This window comes from Budorcas taxicolor, chromosome 12, assembly GCF_023091745.1.
Source record: "Budorcas taxicolor isolate Tak-1 chromosome 12, Takin1.1, whole genome shotgun sequence".
Taxonomy (NCBI): Eukaryota; Metazoa; Chordata; class Mammalia; order Artiodactyla; family Bovidae; genus Budorcas; species Budorcas taxicolor.
The window spans coordinates 47866360-47884996 of record NC_068921.1 but is presented as its reverse complement, the minus strand read 5'-3'; positions in this window follow the sequence as shown (position 1 = coordinate 47884996).

The window sequence follows — 18637 nt, the reverse complement described above, 5'->3', positions numbered from 1 at the left end:
ACCAAAGGAATGCTCAGACCTTGAACCTTCTCCAGCTCCAAAAGCACTGACAGCCAGAATTATACTTCTCAGAAAAGAGCCTTGTGGTGACTTCTCTGGGTGAATGTAGCCAGGCTTAGGTAAAAGAATTAAAGATGCTAACACTATGGATTCACCAATAAAACTTCTGATGAAGCAGACAGTTGGCAACACAAACCTCATTCCAAGAGATTCCAAATAGCTTTTAGGGCCCACTCTTAACTACAAACAGACAACCAAGAATCACCAAACAATTAACAGGCATTTAATGTAAAAGACATTGTGTGGAAAGAAACAATGCAAAGGAAACAGAGACAATGCAATGAGAAGAAACCTGATCAAAGAGTATCTCTCACATCTTCAGAGGCAAAGTAACAGCAACATAAACTCAGATAACAAAGTGGCTTTGGAAATGTTTTAAAATATATAACACTTTTGTATATCAGAGGGAAAAAAAAACTCACGTTGAGATCATGTTGAGAAAGATCATGTTGAGAAAATATCCCTGAAAAAAAGCAAAAGACAGTAATGGAAAATTGGGAGGTTCGGTCCAAATTAGAGAATTCATTCAGCACATTTGTTTTCCAAATAATAAAATCTCATAATGAAAGAACAGAGCAAATGGATGAAATGAAATCATCAATAAAATAATTACAGAAAAATATCCAGAACTAAAAGGCATGAGTTTTCCTAATTGTCCAATTTAGTGGGCAAAAACAGATGTACAATCATATACATCATGGTGAAATTATAGAAAACTGGGGCCAGAAAAAAAGATTATCCTACAATTTTCCAGAGAGGACAAAACAGGTTTCATATCAAGGATCGAAGATGAGAATGACACTAGACTTTTCAGTAAAAACATTGGAGAAAGTAATAAAGCAGTATATTCAAAATTATGAAGGAAAAAAATGATTCCCAGTGTGGAGCTCCATTCATAAGAAAACCATTAACCATAGTTGGGGTTAGGATAAAAGCGTATCCAGACATTCAAAGGGTCAGTCTATTTGTCTGCCTTGCATCAATGTACAGAAAGCAAGTAGAAGAAATGCTTTGTCAAAATGAGGAAACATCAAATAACAATAAAAACTAGTGTCTACAAAAAAAGAAAAGACAAAAAAATCCCAAAAGGATGACAAAGGAAAGCAAAACTTACATAGTAAAGGAACTGTACTAATAATATACTATCTGGTTTATTTCATATACTTGTATGGAATGTATTATATTTTTTTTTTTTTGAGTTTACTCAAAATGTGTTTGTTTTTTTTTTTAAATTTTAAAATCTTTAATTCTTACATGTGTTCCCAAACATGAACCCCCCTCCCACCTCCCTCCCCATAACATCTCTGTGGGTCATCCCCATGCACCAGCCCCAAGCATGCTGTATCCTGCGTCAGACATAGACTAGCGATTCAATTCTTACATGATAGTATACATGATAGAATGCCATTCTCCCATATCATCCCACCCTCTCCCTCTCCCTCTGAGTCCAAAAGTCTGTTATAGACAGCTGCGTCTTTTTTCCTGTCTTGCATACAGGGTCATCATTGCCATCTTTCTAAATTCCATATATATGTGTTAGTATACTGTATTGGTGTTTTTCTTTCTGGCTTACTTCACTCTGTATAATCGGCTCCAGTTTCGTCCATCTCATCAGAACTGATTCAAATGAATTCTTTTTAACGGCTGAGTAATACTCCATTGTGTATATGTACCACAGATTTCTTATCCATTCATCTGCTGATGGACATCTAGGTTGTTTCCATGTCCTGGCTATTATAATCAGTGCTGCGATGAACATTGGGGTACATGTGTCTCTTTCAATTCTGGTTTCCTCAGTGTATATGCCCAGCAGTGGGATTGCTGGGTCATAAGGGAGTTCTATTTGCAATTTTTTAAGGAATCTCCACACTGTTCTCCATAGTGGCTGTACTAGTTTGCATTCCCACCAACAGTGTAGGAGGGTTCCCTTTTCTCCACACCCTCTCCAGCATTTATTGCTTGCAGATTTTTGGATCGCAGCCATTCTGACTGGTGTGAAGTGGTACCTCATTGTGGTTTTGATTTGCATTTCTCTGATAATGAGTAATGTTGAGCATCTTTTCATGTGTTTGTTAGCCATCCGTATGTCTTCTTTGGAGAAATGTCTATTTAGTTCTTTGGCCCATTTTTTGATTGGGTCGTTTATTTTTCTGGAATTGAACTGCATAAGTTGCTTGTATATTTTTGAGATTAGTTGTTTGTCAGTTGCTTCATTTGCTATTATTTTCTCCCATTCAGAAGGCTGTCTTTTCACCTTGCTGATATTTTCCTTTGTTGTGCAGAAGCTTTTAATTTTAATTAGATCCCATTTGTTTATTTTTGCTTTTATTTCCAGAATTCTGGGAGGTGGATCATAGAGGATCCTGCTGTGATTTATGTCTGAGAGTGTTTTGCCTATGTTCTCCTCTAGGAGTTTTATAGTTTCTGGTCTTACATTTAGATCTTTAATCCATTTTGAATTTATTTTTGTGTGTGGTGTTAGAAAGTGATCTAGTTTCATTCTTTTACAAGTGGTTGACCAGTTTTCCCAGCACCACTTGTTAAAGAGATTGTCTTTACTCCATTGTATATTCTTGGAATGTATTATATTATGCACAGTATGTTATGTATTATGTAATTACCTTATGTAAAGAGAGAAAGATGGGAAATATGGATGAATAAAGAAGGGAATGGAAAGTGTGTGTGAAAAACTAAGTTCTCATTTTCCATAGTCAAAATCAAAACATGATTCCTAAAACTGAGAAGGAAGAAGAGAGAGAGAGAGGAATATAAGCATGTTATTTAGAGAAAAGGAAGTAAATACCATGTCCCTCAAATCATTTAGTATAATTAAGGATAGTTGTCTGTAAAGATAGGGAAATGAAACATGTTTGGAGGAGGATGGTTGTGGAAGGGTAGAAAAGGAGGGGATGAAAACAGAAGAATGAAGATTTTCAAACAAATCTTGTAGCACAATTTGACTCTTTTGAGTTATATACATCTGCAATGTTAAACGTAAAAACTAAATTAAAAATAATTTTGAACAATATCATCTTTTTATTTTCCTTTATGGTTTACCATTGGATATTAAATATAGGTCCCTGTTCTCTACCATATGACCTTGCTTATCCATCCTAGTTTGCCTCTGCTAATCCCAAACTTCTATTCCTTCCTTCCCCTACCTCCTCTTCCCCTTGCCAACCACAAATCTGTTCTCTACATCTGTAAGCCTGCTTTTGTTTTATAGATACATTGATTTGTATTTTATTTTATGCTCCACACATAAGTGATATCATATGATATTTGTCTTTCTCTAACTTACTTTGCTTAGTATGATAATCTTTCAGTCCATCCATGTTTCTGCAAATGGCATTATTTCATTCTTTTTGATGGCAAAGCAATGTTATTTTAAACTGCTCCTAGTTAATGAGAGAATAAATGGAGAGAAAAATTAACACTCAGTAGATATTTAAGCAGGTACTTAGATTTTTTTATGGATAAATAAATCAATTAAAGATTATTAATATTAAATATAAGTGAATGCATTAAAATTTAATCAATAAATGAATTGATTAAATGTACACATAAATAAATAATGAATCAAAAATCAAAATGTTACAAGGGCTTCCTTGATGGTGCAGTGGTAAATAATACACCTGCCAATGCAGGAGACATGGGTTCAACCCTGGTCCAGGAAGAGCCCACATGCTGCAGAGCAAATAAACCCACGCACCACGACAATTGAGTCTGTGCTCTAGAGCCCAGGAGCCCCAACTACTGAGCCCGCACGCCCTAGAGCCCATTCTTTGCAACAGGAGAAGCCATCACAATGAGAAGCTCACACACCACAACTGCAGAGTAGCCTCTGCTCTGCACCACTACAGAAAAGCCATACAGCAATGGAGATCCAGCACAGGCAAAGATAAATAGACAAAATTATCTTAAAAAAATGTTAAATGTTACCTCCAAGCTCTTTTAAGTTTAAACTTCTTTTATTTGCTTCTATGCAAATTCTTATCATCAATTCAGTCACTAATCATAGCTGGCATAGAGTAGATACTAAGCAATGCTTGTGGGGTTTTTTTTAATTAAACATGTGATGCATAAATGTTATAAAAGAATTTATTCTCATCACTGACAAAACTTCGAGTAAGAAGATACTTTCACTTTCCTATAATAGAGGTCTATCATTCAGTGTCATTACCTGGCACCCGTGTTGCTTTCTGTTTCTTTCTTCTTATAATTACATAGTCAAGAAATCTGACTTTAAAATTTCCATAGTACATTTTAGTGCCTGTATTAAAAATAAATCTTCAAGAAATTAATAACAATTTCTAATCCAAGATACTGGTTTCTCCCTTATCCATGAGAAAGAAGAGAAGAATGTCTATAATGGAACTCAGACAAGACAGATTTACGTAGGCTGGTTCAGTGAATCAGTCAAGAGATGAGGCTCTGCTCTCAACAGGACAAGGTGGGTAGAGCAGGTGGGCTGAGAATCAAGAGAGACAAACGAGGTGCCCTGGGTCTCCCTTGCATAGTTTCTCCACTTGGACTGGAATGCTGTAAATTTCCAGAACACCAGACACGCCCGAGTTCCAATGCAAGTACAAAAACATATTTTATCGCCAAATCCAAATTACTTTTATATCATCTACCATTTGAGATTATGTCCTGTTCTCTTGTCCCTCAGTGCCGATAAGCAGAGTCAACTCTGTAGTCATTAACTAAGAACAAGAAAATAGGATTAATGGATTGACCAGAAATGCTGCAGGGTCAGGGTGGACAGGTGAATAGAAGAAGGCTGTTTGCTATCACATCCCCAGCTCAATCAGTGACTTATGCAAGAGAGTGAGTAACTGCTTACCTCAATTTCACTGTGAGGTGAGAACAACATGTCCTTCCCTCTTCCTAGCGTGCTGTGAAAACGAAAAAGATAACATCTTAAAATACCAAAATACTCAGAAAAAAATGGTACCATAGAAACATGATCTTATCAGCGCACTCCAATGTAGCATATATTTTCCTTATACACAGTACAAGAAAAATTGTTTCATAACAGACACAGAAATTTGAAAAGGCAGGAATTGCAGTCTGCTTTGTGAGTAAATCTTTTATCAAGAGCTCTAGGGAATATAAATGTCTCCCCTCTGTCAGAAGCATTTATTTGATTTCAATAAATGTTGCGTATATTCAACGGAGAGGAAAACTTGGTCCATATCTTTAACCAGAGTTTAGATTTAAGTCCTGATCAATGAGGTTTAAATGTTCCCTGAGATCTGGAGGAAATAAAGAAGTAATATTTTAGGCTACTTTTATTATAATTCCATTCTGAAATGTCAAAGTCATTGATACTTTCAGAAGACAATACTTTTGTAAAAATGTACCTCAAGGGCAAATGACAATGTGGTCTTTATTTTGTAAGATAAAGGACATTACTGGACTGAGCGACTTCACTTTCACTTTTCACTTTCATGCGTTGGAGAAGGAAATGGCAACCCACTCCAGTGTTCTTGGCTGGAGAATCCCAGGGACGGGGAGCCTGGTGGGCTGCCGTCTATGGGGTCCCACAGAGTTGGACACGACTGAAGCGACTTAGCAGCAGCAGCAGCAGCAGAAGGGTACATGGAAGATTGACATTTTTGCTTCCAAACTATGAGTTCAGATCTATTGATCCCAATGGCAAAATTCCAGGAAGAATTCCATGCATATGTTATAGAGAGCTAAATAGGCATTAGGTCAGAATATAAAATGTTTCAAGTTCTGTGCCAACTCTAATTGCTAGTATTTCTAGACACTGGGTTGAGAAAATTCTGAGGCCACATCTGGTTTCAGTGATAGAGTTCTGCGATCAACTGACAAAGTGCCGTAGTCATAGGAATGGGGAGTGGTGCCACACAATATTTGTTCCATCTCTGGGAAGAAAAGCAAATGTCCCCTAACAAAGTGACACTTTCCTGATTAGCTATTATTGTTTAACTGAGATGGCATTAATATTGACTTGCTATTGAGAATTTGCTAATTATCAGAACCCATGCTTTTGACATTTTCCAAACAGAATCATCTCACTGTTTTTCACAATAATCCTCTGATGAATATATTAGCATCCACTGTTCCCAGATAAGCAAAGAGGGCAAAGAGCTTAAGCAACTTTCCCAAGGCCAACAGCTCATACGTTGGGACAGATGCAAACCCTAGTCTGTTGACCCAGTTCTTCGTGCATCTCTTAACTCAGAGTTCAGGAACATGTAGCTGAAAGGACTCTGAAGGAGCTGATTCAATGGTACTCGTCTGTGTGAGATGGCTTCAAGGTTTATCTAACTATTGATACTATGTATAAAACAGATAACTAATGAGAACCTACTATATAGCACAGAGAACTCTACTCAGTGCTCTATGGTGACCTAAATAGGAAGGAAATCCAAAAGTGAGGGGATATATGTATATGCATAGCTGATTCACTTTGCTGTACAGTAGACACTAACACAGCCTTGTGAAACAACTATATGCTAATAAAAATGTTTAAAGAACTAGCTCACGGATAACACAAACAGACTTGAGATTGTGAGAAGTAGGGTTAAAGGGGTAGAAGAAATGAGTGAATTGTTTTGTTTTTGTTTTACTGTCAATAAAATGAGTTTAAGAACATAAAAAAGAATGCTGTCTAAAAAAATGTTGGCTTGATGTTTCCCCAACCTCAATGTTTCAAATAGTCCTTCTCTAGAGAGCCTCTCCAAAAGGTCCTTCTGGAATTGCCTTCCCCAGCCCTCCCACCTCCCATCCTCACCCACAAATATGTGAAGATCTCTATTCTGTAGTAAACTACACAGGTATTTCTTTACTAAATCTTACTGCATCCACCCAGTTTCTTACGCTCTGCCTCTGCTCCCTCATTCTACTCCTTGCCTTCCATAGGATTCAAACTAACAAGTGATGTGAAACTGCAAAGCCCATGTCCTCTGTTTAGTTGCATTTCTGTCTGCTGTTGGTACCCCTTGGCAGTGTTGACACCCCTACTTCTCAAGACAGCCCCTCTTGCCCTCCTTTGGCTTCCGTGAGGCTCCTGTGCATTCCCACTCCTCTCATGACTCATTTCTGTTTCTTTTCAACACAATCATTTGCACTCTTGGCATCCCACATACTCAGAATGTCTCCCTCCATCCTCCACACCAGGGCTCAGCAAACTTTCTGTAAAGGGCCAGATAGTAAATATTCTAGATTTTGTGAACCATAGGGTTTCGAACACAGTATTCAACTTCATTGTTTCTCAAAAGCAGTGCAGACGGGGTGCAAAGGAGCAAGTGTGACTGTGCTCCAATAAAACATCTATGAATATTAAAATTTAAATTTCATATGATTTAATGTGTCACAACATGCTATTCTTTTTCAATTTTTTTCAGCCATTTAAACACCATTCTTAGTCACAGGTCCATGCTAAAACAGGCAGTGGGCAGGGCAGACAATTACCAACCCCCGAGCCACACTACAAAATCCAATCTATTTTATTGGATTTTAGTTTTTTATGGACGCATAGTTGATTTACAATGTTGTGTTAGTTTCAGGTGTAGAGCAAAGTGATTCAGATATAACACACACATACAAACACACACAGCTCCGATCCAATTTCTTCCTCAGAGCTTCTTTAAGAACCTTAGATTAAAGGGACGTCTTCTTCCTCTAAGTATATCTAATTAAACAACTGACAATTGTTATTACCAATATCTTGCCTCATGTTCCCTCTTGTTGCCTGAACCTTCAAAAAGATTTAAATATGTTACTGGTTTTATGTTTTTCACATATATAAATTTTGTTTTCCTAAACAAGCTACAAAATCTTGAGAACAGAAACAATGTGTTACATTTATTTATCCTCCTTGATGCCTTGTAGATTGTAGGTTTTCAATAAATGTCGGTTTGTGATATGTTAACATTAACAACATATTTTAAAACACCATGTCCTTAAATGAATGACTGGAGAGCTAAGGGTCAGCTCTATATTAGGTACTGGCTGAAAGCTTTCATATACATTAATACATTAATCATTTTTTTTCCATTTATGCTCACAGAGTTATAGGTAGTATTATCCCCATTTTACCAAAGAGGAAACTGAGACTCAAAGGCAATTAACTTGCCCAGATCATCCAGATCTGCTGACTTCATATCCCTGCTTCTACATTTGTTTCTGCTCAGAAGGAATAATGTAAGTCTCTTTTCTATAATTATGGGAATCATCATCACTTTTAGAACCCTACAGCCACGGATGAAGAGAGTGGAACCAAGGGTAAAGTCTGCAAGTGCTCAGTGAGCTTGCTTCATCCTGGTTCTCCAACCAGACATCATGTCCATCCTTGACCTCTCTCTGTTCTTAACCCTCTAATTTTAAACTATCACCCACTGTTGCTTATTCAATTTTTAGTCCTGCCCACATAACTCTTCTTTGCTAAACCACTTTAAAATATTCTTAGCTGGTCTCCCCACCTCAAGGCTGGCCTCCTTCCAATTCATTCTTCCCTCCATCAGAGATCTTTCTAAAGCATGAATTTGCTCATATTACTCTCCTGCTAAGCCCTTCAAAGATGTACCTTCATCTTTAGGAAGCATCTACACCCCCTTGAAATGGTGGGTAAAACCCTCCACCAGCTAGACCCTGTCTGAGCCCTAGGCCTCCCCTCACCCCACATGTGCCCCCAAGCTCCATGCACCAGCTTTTGGTAGTGCTTCCATCCCATCATGGTCTCTGTACTCAGCCTTGCTGGCTCACCCTCCATGGAGTTTTCTATTATTCTCTTCAGCAAAGGGAACAAAAATGGAAGATTTGGATCATCAAGGGCCATGACAGAGATCCGGGATCCTGTGCCACCCAGCCCTCTGTATAGGATTCTCCTCTTTTCCTCTTTACCTACCTAATCACCAGTCACCCTTCAAGGCTCACCTTTTGAATAAATGAATGAAGGTCATCCTCTTCTCTTTTGGCCATAACACCACCCTGCAATGGACATTTCTTCATCTAGATTGTTTTACCCATCCACACCTCTCTATTACCTTGTTTTGCAAAGAGATCTTCTGTCTCTACACATTTAGTCGCCTGGTTACTAATCGGATCCCCCAATGTATATGCTGACTGCTGAAGGGGCTGCTCTGTGCTTTCTCCATCAGTCCACTACCTACAGTCCAAGATAATCGATGGTGCGCATCAAAAACTAGAAGGAAAACTCTGCATTTACACCTTCTAGATACAGCTTAGCCAGTCTACCTACCAATCAACTGTATTACCCACTCAGAATACTCCCTTATAACTTTCCCAGTTACCAGCGCCACCAACACCTCAACGTCCTTCCAGGATCTTAGGAATCCAGGTCAATGAAGTCAATCTCCTAACACCTGTGATAGACACAAAGCTGAACGACCCAATCTCCTTTCAAGAAAGGATTTGCTGCCCAGCTCTAGACTAACCAGCATATAGACTACAGCTATAAACTTCTCCTGCAGAGAATGCCCTTGACTGAGGTCAGGACTTTGCCACAAGCTAAAAAAGGTGGGGATTATAGGATGCAGTCATTTGTGCCCATGATGGAACAACTCAGTTTTATTCTAGAGCTCCCTGCTGGGTTAGCCAAGGCTTAACTGGGTCTCTATTACAACTTGATCTCTTCCTCTGCCCATTCCTGCTTTTCCCTACTTCCCTTTTGCAAGTATTAAGTCCTAATAAACATCTCACACTCTAACCTTCATGCCAGAGTCTGTTTCTGGAAACCCCAATATGCAACACCACCTCATCAAAATACATCATCATGTGTGATGAGTATGGCAGTTGGTTCTAGGGCCCAGGGGAGAAAAAGCATTTGTTGAAATGGAAAAGACCATTTGGCTCTCTTTCTAATATATACACACTATTCATCCCTGCCCAAAGTGAAAGGATCTCTTCAGGTGACAGAGATGATCAACCAGTGAATCTTCTCTCTTCAGTCAGTTCTCAGCATAATATGCAGTTTTATCACTCACAACACCATCTTGTAGCCAAGACCTTTGCAACACCCCATCCCCAAGTACTCTCACCTCCGCCACCGACCTTATAGCATCAAATGAAAGTTGGTCCACTGGGAGAGTGATAGGCCAGCACAGTGGTCAGAGTGATCGACTTCCCCCTTCGAAGGTGTGTAGGAGTGTGTTAGTCATGTCCATCATGCGAACACAGAGAATTCAAAGCTGGTTCCACATAGGGAAGGAGCTGGAAAGGTCACATTGAACAGACCCACCCTATCCCAACAATCTCAGAGTGCTTAAAATACTAACATGAATTAATATTTTAGGATTCATTCAGAGAGCTTCTCATTTTCCTATTTTACTATTTTGACCCACAATACCAACCTGGAACATGTTACTTTTATTTGTGTCTTAAGGCCACTATTCACAAAGTATCACGAACTGGGTGGCTGAAAACAAGAGAAATGTATTCTTTCCCAGTTCTTCAGGCTGAAGGTCCAAAATCAGGCTGTCAGCAGGGCCGTTCTCCCCTGAATGCTTTAGGGGACATGACTTACTTGCATCTTTTTGGCTTTTGGCGGCTGCCAGCTGTCCTCAGTGTTTCTGGGCTTACAGCTGCGTCACTGCCATCTCTGTCTCCACTGCCACATGATCTTCTTCCGTGTGTGTGTGTGTGTGTGTGTGTGTGTGTGTGTGTGTGTTTCTTTATGTGCCATTCTCTTCTCTGTGTATCTTTCCCTCTTCTTATAAGGACACCAGTCACATTGAATCAAGGCCCCACCTTAGTCCGGTATGACCTCGTCCCAACTTGATTACATCTGCAAAAAAACTTATCTCCAAACAAGACCATAGTCACAGGTACCAGGGGTTGGGCTTCCCAGGTGGCTCAGCTGTAAAGAATCCACCTGCAATGCAGGCGATGCAGGTTCATTCCCTGGGTCAGGAAGGTCCCCTGAAGGAGGAAATGGCAACCCTCTCCAGTATTCTTGCCTGGAAAATCCCATTTACAAAAGAGACTGGGCTACAGTCCATCCATGGGGCTGCAAAGAATTGGACATGACTTAGTGACTGAGCACTCACACACACCAGGAGTTAGAACCTGAACATATCTTTGGGGGAAACACAATTCGACTCATAAGAATACTATATCAGCAAAACCTACCATTCTTTGTTGGATACAATTCACATATTCTCCGTTTGCTAATACAGTTGATGAGAGACTATAAGAAACACTCATACACACACACACACATACATACATATATATATATATACATACACACACACACCATACATATACATACATATAATTACACAATACGCACGCATGTACATGCATGTACATGCATACACATACACAAACATTTTGGCCTCTACCTGAAAGACTGACCAGTTAGGCTTAGAGTGAGGGAAGAGCTAAGTTTAGAAATATTTTAACCATAGTTCATCAATATTAATAACCATGTAGCTAGTATAATAATCTGAAGTAAGAATCACACCATGACATTTTATGGAAATTCTTGATGCCTCTAGTTATAATTCATTAAATCTACCTGCCTGACCTTTGTATAGCTAAGCCAAGGGATCCACTTGAAATATATTAAAAAGGCTTTTTTTTTTTTTCATTTTCTTACAAACCATATAATCATTACAAATTTCTAAGCTTTCTGGAACAATCTTCCATATACAATAAGCCCCCTACATACAAACCTTCAAGTTGTGAACGTTCAAAGATATGAAACAAATCTGCATGAGGTTATGCCATCACCATGAATGGGGTTTGGAAGAACCTTTGTCTGAAGCTTATTCACAATTTTCATGGATTTGAGAAGATGGATGAGGACTCTAAAGAGGTCTTCAGCAACTTAGTGACCCTCAGCAAGACATTGGAGTTAGATCTGCAAGAGGACAGCTTCACTGAACTTGCTGTGAAACACGAGAAGCTGACTAATGAAGTCTTGATGGAATTGGAGGCACAGAGAAAGGACAGAGAGAGACAAGAGGAAGACGTAGCTGAATAGATTCACAACACAGGAAATGGAGAAGGGCTTTTCTCCATCTGGGGAGGCACTGTTAGTTTTTGAGGCCCAAGACCCAAACACAAAATGGTACACAAAGGTTGCAGCAGCCATTCAGAATCCAATCCAGCTCTACAGTGTTATCTATGATGAGAAAAAATAAAAGAAATATTACTTAAACATCACTGGATCATTTTTTAAAGAGGGTAGATAGAATTGAATCCAGCAAGAAAACAGAACCTGTGCCATCAGCATCTGGTGTGAATGAAATTGCAGCTTGCCCTCCTTCTCCTGGTAGCTCAGTCAGTGAAGAGTATGTCTGCAATGCAGGAGATCTGGGTTGGATCCCTGGGTCAGGAAGATTCCCTGGAGAAGGAAATGGCAACCCACTCCAGTATTCTTGCCTGGAAAATCCCATGAACAGAGGAGCCTGGGGGGCTACAGTGTATGGGGTCGCAGTCAGACACAACTGTGTGACTAAACCTACCTCCATCTCCTATTGCTGATGATCCTTCAGATCTACCATCTCCCACCTCCTCTCCTTCCTCTAGTCAGTAACTCTTCTTGCCTTTTCCCTCAGTGCCAGCCCTGTATGCCAGCTGTTGTACTGTAGTATTGTACTTTTCAAGGCACTGTACAGTAAGATTTAAAATGTTTTATTTTTTGTGTTTGTTTTTTATACATTATTTGTGTGAAAAATATTATAAACCTATTTCAGTACAGTACTCTATAGCTGATTGTGTTAGTTGGGTACCTAAGTTAACTTCGTTGGACTCATGAACAAATTGGACTTACGAATGCTCTCTCAGAACGGAACCCATTCTCTGTAGAGGACTTCCTGTACAAAGATGAAGTTTGGCTTATAGCTACAACTTGGATTTGAGCTGTTTCCTAGTAGTGTGCTGGATTTCCACAGGTCCTCTGAGCTCTGTCCTGGTCGGCTGCTCAGGGGTGTGGTCTCAAGTCTAAGGTCGAGCTGACTGTCTTGTGGGTGACCTCAGCTAGTCCCTGCTTTTGATGCCTGAGTTATTCAGGCCTGGATTAAGTTTTAGTTTTCTTAAGCTAACATGTGAAACTCATTCTCATTTGAAAGCACTTTGGGTGTATAGAACAGGTGACATATTTCTTTCAAAGCACATCAGTGTGAATATTATTATCAAGAGTTATCATTTGAAGCATTCTCTAGTGATAAGTCAGGTTGCTAGATTTCTACGTGCTGATCAGTCAAGTTCAGTCAAGCTGTGACATGTCTTGCTTTACTTGGATAAAACTTATCCAGAGAGCACGGGCATTCTACATGATATAGTGACAAAATAACATGCTTGTTATAGGCTGGATGTAAACACTATCATTCCACTTGGTGATTTCTAAAGATTTTATTTTATTTTCCTGAGTATGAGTAGGCTCTGGGAGTTGGTGATGGACAGGGAAGTTTGTTGTGCTGCAGTCCATGGTGTCACAAAGAGTTGGACATGAACTGAACTGAACTGAACTGAACTGAACTGAACCTAAAGTAAGAGGTGTTTCTAAGATCAAGAGTATCTGATAAGACTCCATTCATTATTTTGATATTTGCAGCAAAGCTGATCAACAAGTGCCATAGACTAATATCAGTGCTCACTGTAATGCCCAGGATTTAAGTTTTCTTCAAGATCAATGGCAACTTGGGATACAGGTTACAGCTGGAAACCACCCATGAATGATCTTCTAGGGAAAATACTTCTCAAAGTCACTAGTTAAGTGAACCATTGATTTTGTTCCCATTGTCTATATTTTCATTTCTTGACTTTATCTCTGGAACAGACCACTTGTATATGAAACCTGACTCTCCCACTAACTACCCAGATGGACCCTGGGTAATGTTCTTAACATCTCTGAGTCTCAATTTCCTCATCTATGAAATGAGATAACAATAGTATTTCAGAGGGCTAATTGAAGATTTTAAAAGTTCATCGAGGGGACTTCCCTGGTGGTCCAATGGCTAAAACTCGGAGCTCCCAATGCAGGGGCCCTGAGTTCAATGTCTAGTCTGGTAAGTAGATCCCACATGTCACAACTAAGAATTCACATGTTCCAATTAGCAATCCTGCAGGTGCAACAAAGATCAAAGATCCTGAGGGCCACAGCTAAGACCATGTGCAGCGAAAAAAATTAGCATTTTTTTTAAAGTTCATATATGTAAAAAGCTCAAATCAGTGCCTGAGAAATAGTAAGCAATCTATGTATTAGCCATCCCCAGTAAAAGCGGAACTTTTCTGTTTTGCTCCCAGCTCTGTAGGGAACGTGGAGAATATTGTCTTGTACACAATAAGTATGCTTCAATTTGTTTTTTGAAACTTAACGGGTACTTGATATTTATTAAATTTACTAGCACTTTACACTGGATACTAATGTTCCAAGAGCATAAATAAATAAAATATTCAACCTTCCACATCACAAAAGCGACTTGGTTTTCACTAACTCTTGGGTACCAGATCATAACCTAACACATTGTTATCCATCACAGTAGATGTATGACCAAGACTGTATGCTAGGGATTGTCATATTTTCTTCTCTTATTTTCTTCTTCTACTTATGTGTGTATGATTGCATTTCTTTGGGAAAGATTTCAAACAACCTCATAAACAAACCTCATAGACTTTCAGTTCTAATAACACTCTTAAATGATATAGAGACATTCTCCTACTTCTTCAGGTCAGTTCAGTTCAGTTCAGTCACTCAGTTGTGTCTGACTCTTTGCAACCCCATGAATCACAGCATGCCAGGCCTCCCTGTCCATCACCAACTCCCGGAGTTCACTCAGACTCACATCCATCAAGTCAGTGATGCCATCCAGCCATTTCATCCTCTGTCGTCCCCTTCTCCTCCTGCCCCCAATCCCTCCCAGCACCAGAGTCTTTTCCAATGAGTCAACTCTTCACATGAGGTGGCCAAAGCACTGGAGTTTCAGCTTTAGCATCATTCCTTCCAAAGAACACCCAGGACTGATCTCCTTCAGAATGGACTGGTTGGATCTCCTTGCAGTCCAAGGGACTCTCAAGAGTCTTCTCCAACACCATAGTTGAAAAGCATCAATTCTTCGGCACTCAGCCTTCTTCATAGTCCAACTCTCACATCCATACATGACCACAGGAAAATCCATAGCCCTGACTAGACGGACCTTAGTCGGCAAAGTAATGTCTCTGCTTTTGAATATGCTGCCTAGGTTGGTCATAACTTTTCTTCCAAGGAGTAAGCGTCTTTTAATTTCATGGCTGCAGTCACCATCTGCAGTGATTTTGGAGCCCAAAAAAATAAAGTCTGACACGGTTTCCACTGTTTCCCCATCTATTTCCTATGAAGTGATGGGACCAGATGCCATGATCTTCGTTTTCTGAGTGTTGAGCTTTAAGCCAACTTTTTCACTTTCCTCTTTCACTTTCATCAAGAGGCTTTTTAGTTCCTCTTCACTTTCTGCCATAAAGGTGGTGTCATCTGCATATCTGAGGTTATTGATATTTCTCCCGGCAATCTTGATTCCAGCTTGTGCTTCTTCCAGTCCTACTTCTTAGGGAGATGTAAAACTTGTGCATATCTTACTTTACCTAGAGATTACTTGGACATATCTTACCTCTATCAACAGTGAAATGGATAAGGAAGATGTGGTACATATATACAGTGGATATTACTCAACCATTAAAAATAATGAAATAATGCCATTTGCAACAACATGAATGGACCTAGAGATCATCATACTGAGTGAAGTCAGACAGAGAAGGAGAAATATCATACAACATCGCTTGTATGTGAAATCTAGAAAGAAATGATACAAATGAATTTACAAAACAGAAAGAGACTCACAAACTTAGAAAATAAACTTGTAGTTGCCTGGGGGAAGGGACAGTTAGGATGGACATGTAAACACTATTATATTTAAAATTAATAACCAACAAGAACCTATTCTATAGCACATGGAACTCTGCTCAATGCTATGTGGCACTCTGGATGGAAGGGGAGTTTGAGGGAGAATGAATACATGTATATGTATGGCTGAGTCTCTTCACTGTTCACTTGAAATAATCACAACATTGTTAACCAGTTATATCCCAATACAAAATAAAAACTTTAAGCAAATCTAGAAAAACATGCATGTATTTTTCCTTTTTAGAGGCCTAAAATTTGTGAAAAGTAGAGTGGAGATATTTAATACTTAAGAACAGGATGAGTGGAATACCTACTGCCATTTGGTAACAAAGCATAAATCAGGAACGTCACTAACAAGTCATAAATTTCTGAATGATAGAACAGCCTTTCACAGAATGATGCTAACCCCATATGGAGAAAAAGAAACCTTTTATTTAGTTTTTCACTTGTCAAGATGTGAACAAGAAAACCCACAGATCACTGAATAACTGGTTGATATGGAAGATTCTTTCTTCATAAATGCATGAATTTTGGAAGAGACTGCATTCTGTCTACAGTAAGTCATTCCGTGTGAAATGACCTAGAACAATATTACAAAGAATGAAGTCATTTCTACATAATATCTGTAATGTAGGAAAATTCTGAGGTTTGCTTCACACAGAGTCAGAATTTACCAAAGAAATGGAAACTCACTATTACTCCACTGATTGACTGGATTTCTCATCTTTCACCCCATGTGGACCAGTCAAGCTGCACTGTACCACCCTTCTCCTAGTTCTCCGCAGCCCCTTCCTCAGTGGGATGATACCTGTCCAGATCTTCTCTTTCTCACCCTTCTCTTCTTCCTCCCTCCTGAGCTCTGAGGTGAAGAATTGAAATGTTCACTGAACTGCAGAACAACTTTATTTGGCAAATATTGAGCTAGATACAGCTGACAGAAGAAAATAACACACACACAAACCCACATTTTTAAGAAGCATTCCTTGCTTCAAATCTTCCTGTACATGATTGAGAAAATATGAGGAAGAATGCTTAAAAAAAAAAAAAAACTATAGGCTCTAAGGTAAAAATCTAAAGAGAGCTATGTTGATTCTCAGAGAATCAACACAAGATGCTAGTGATATTTTTCTTCTCATGGCTTCACTTTCAGAAACTCTTATTTTGCTACCTTTGGAAATGTTTTGTAGTGACATGGTGCCTTCCCTTCAATTATTTTTCTGACAGAACTTTTTCTCCACCAAACCCTTCCAAAGTGTTTAAAATGTCCTTTTCAATGGAAAGAAAACGAAGTTTGTTCGTTTGTTTTAACAGAGGCCCATTTTCGTGTTTTAAAGGTAATATTTTAGAAAGATAGACAACAACTGTGGAGGGGATGTGTTGGAAAAAAGAGAAGTCAGGAGAAAAGAGACTTAAAGATGATTCCAATGTTTCTAGTTTAGCAAACCTGCTTTAAGCACAGTATTGCCATGAGGTGAGACAGAAAACGCAGGAGGGAAATTAGTGCTGATGGTAGAAAACCACATGTTATACTTTGGGATATGTTGAGTTCAAGACACCTAGAGGATATTCTTGTAGATATTTCTAGGAGGCTGACGAAAATTCGGGTCTGGAGCTCATTATATAAATTATATAAATTTTTAAATATAATTCATTGTACATACTTATATAATAAATATAAAATTCATTATATAGATCTGGACATACAGGTTTTGGAACCACCCAAATATAGGTTAAGTACAAGCTTGGTAGTGATGATGGTTTTAGTCACTAAGTCGTGTCTGACTCTTGCGACCCCATGTAGTCTGCCAGGCTCCTCTGTCCATGAGATTTCCCAGGCAAGAATACTGGAGTGAATTGCCATTTCCTTCCTCAGGAGATCTTCAGAACCCAAAGATCGAACTCAGGCCTCCCACATTGCAGCTGATTGGCAAGAAGGTGTCAAAAGATAGCTCTTTAGAGAACAATGAAGAGCCAGGCAGGATACTAAGAATAGCCAGAGAAGGGAAAAGAAAACACACTTGCCACAGAATCCAAGTTTAGAGGCTGTTTCAAGAAGAAATTCAACCCCACAGAATGCTGCAAACACCAGGGAGAAACAGCACTCACGAGAAGGCTTTTTGGCAGTTAAGAGCTCACTTTTGACGACCAATAAAGCAAGTTCAGTAGATGATAAAGTAGCTTCAGTAGATGATATAATAAAGCCTGATTATACCTCATTGAGAGGTAAATGTGAGTAAGAAAGTAAAAACAATTCTATAGTAATGTCTAAACCTTTGTCTCAGCTGTTTTTTTTTCCCTATGATACTTATGTCAGTAAGTTTGTCTTACACTATAGAAATAGTCAATATAGGCTGATATTTAAAACACATTTATCTAGCTAATTGGTTAAATAAAAATATGGCAGGTACAAGAAATCAATATGATGGAAAAAACAAGACTGAGGGTAGGAACCTTAGGAAAACTGAAATAATGTTAACATAAGCATATAAACAAGAAAAGGGCTGTTAAAAAGTGGCATTTTAACCTCATTGCCATTTATCACGGGTTTACACTCAACTATATGATTTGGAACCACATTATGTTTAGGACTGCTGAAAAAATTAATGATTCTGACCTTCAGTCTTATTCACAAGATTAGAATTATCATGGAAGACCATGCCATTCAGATGCTGCCTTGTTAGGTACATAATAAGA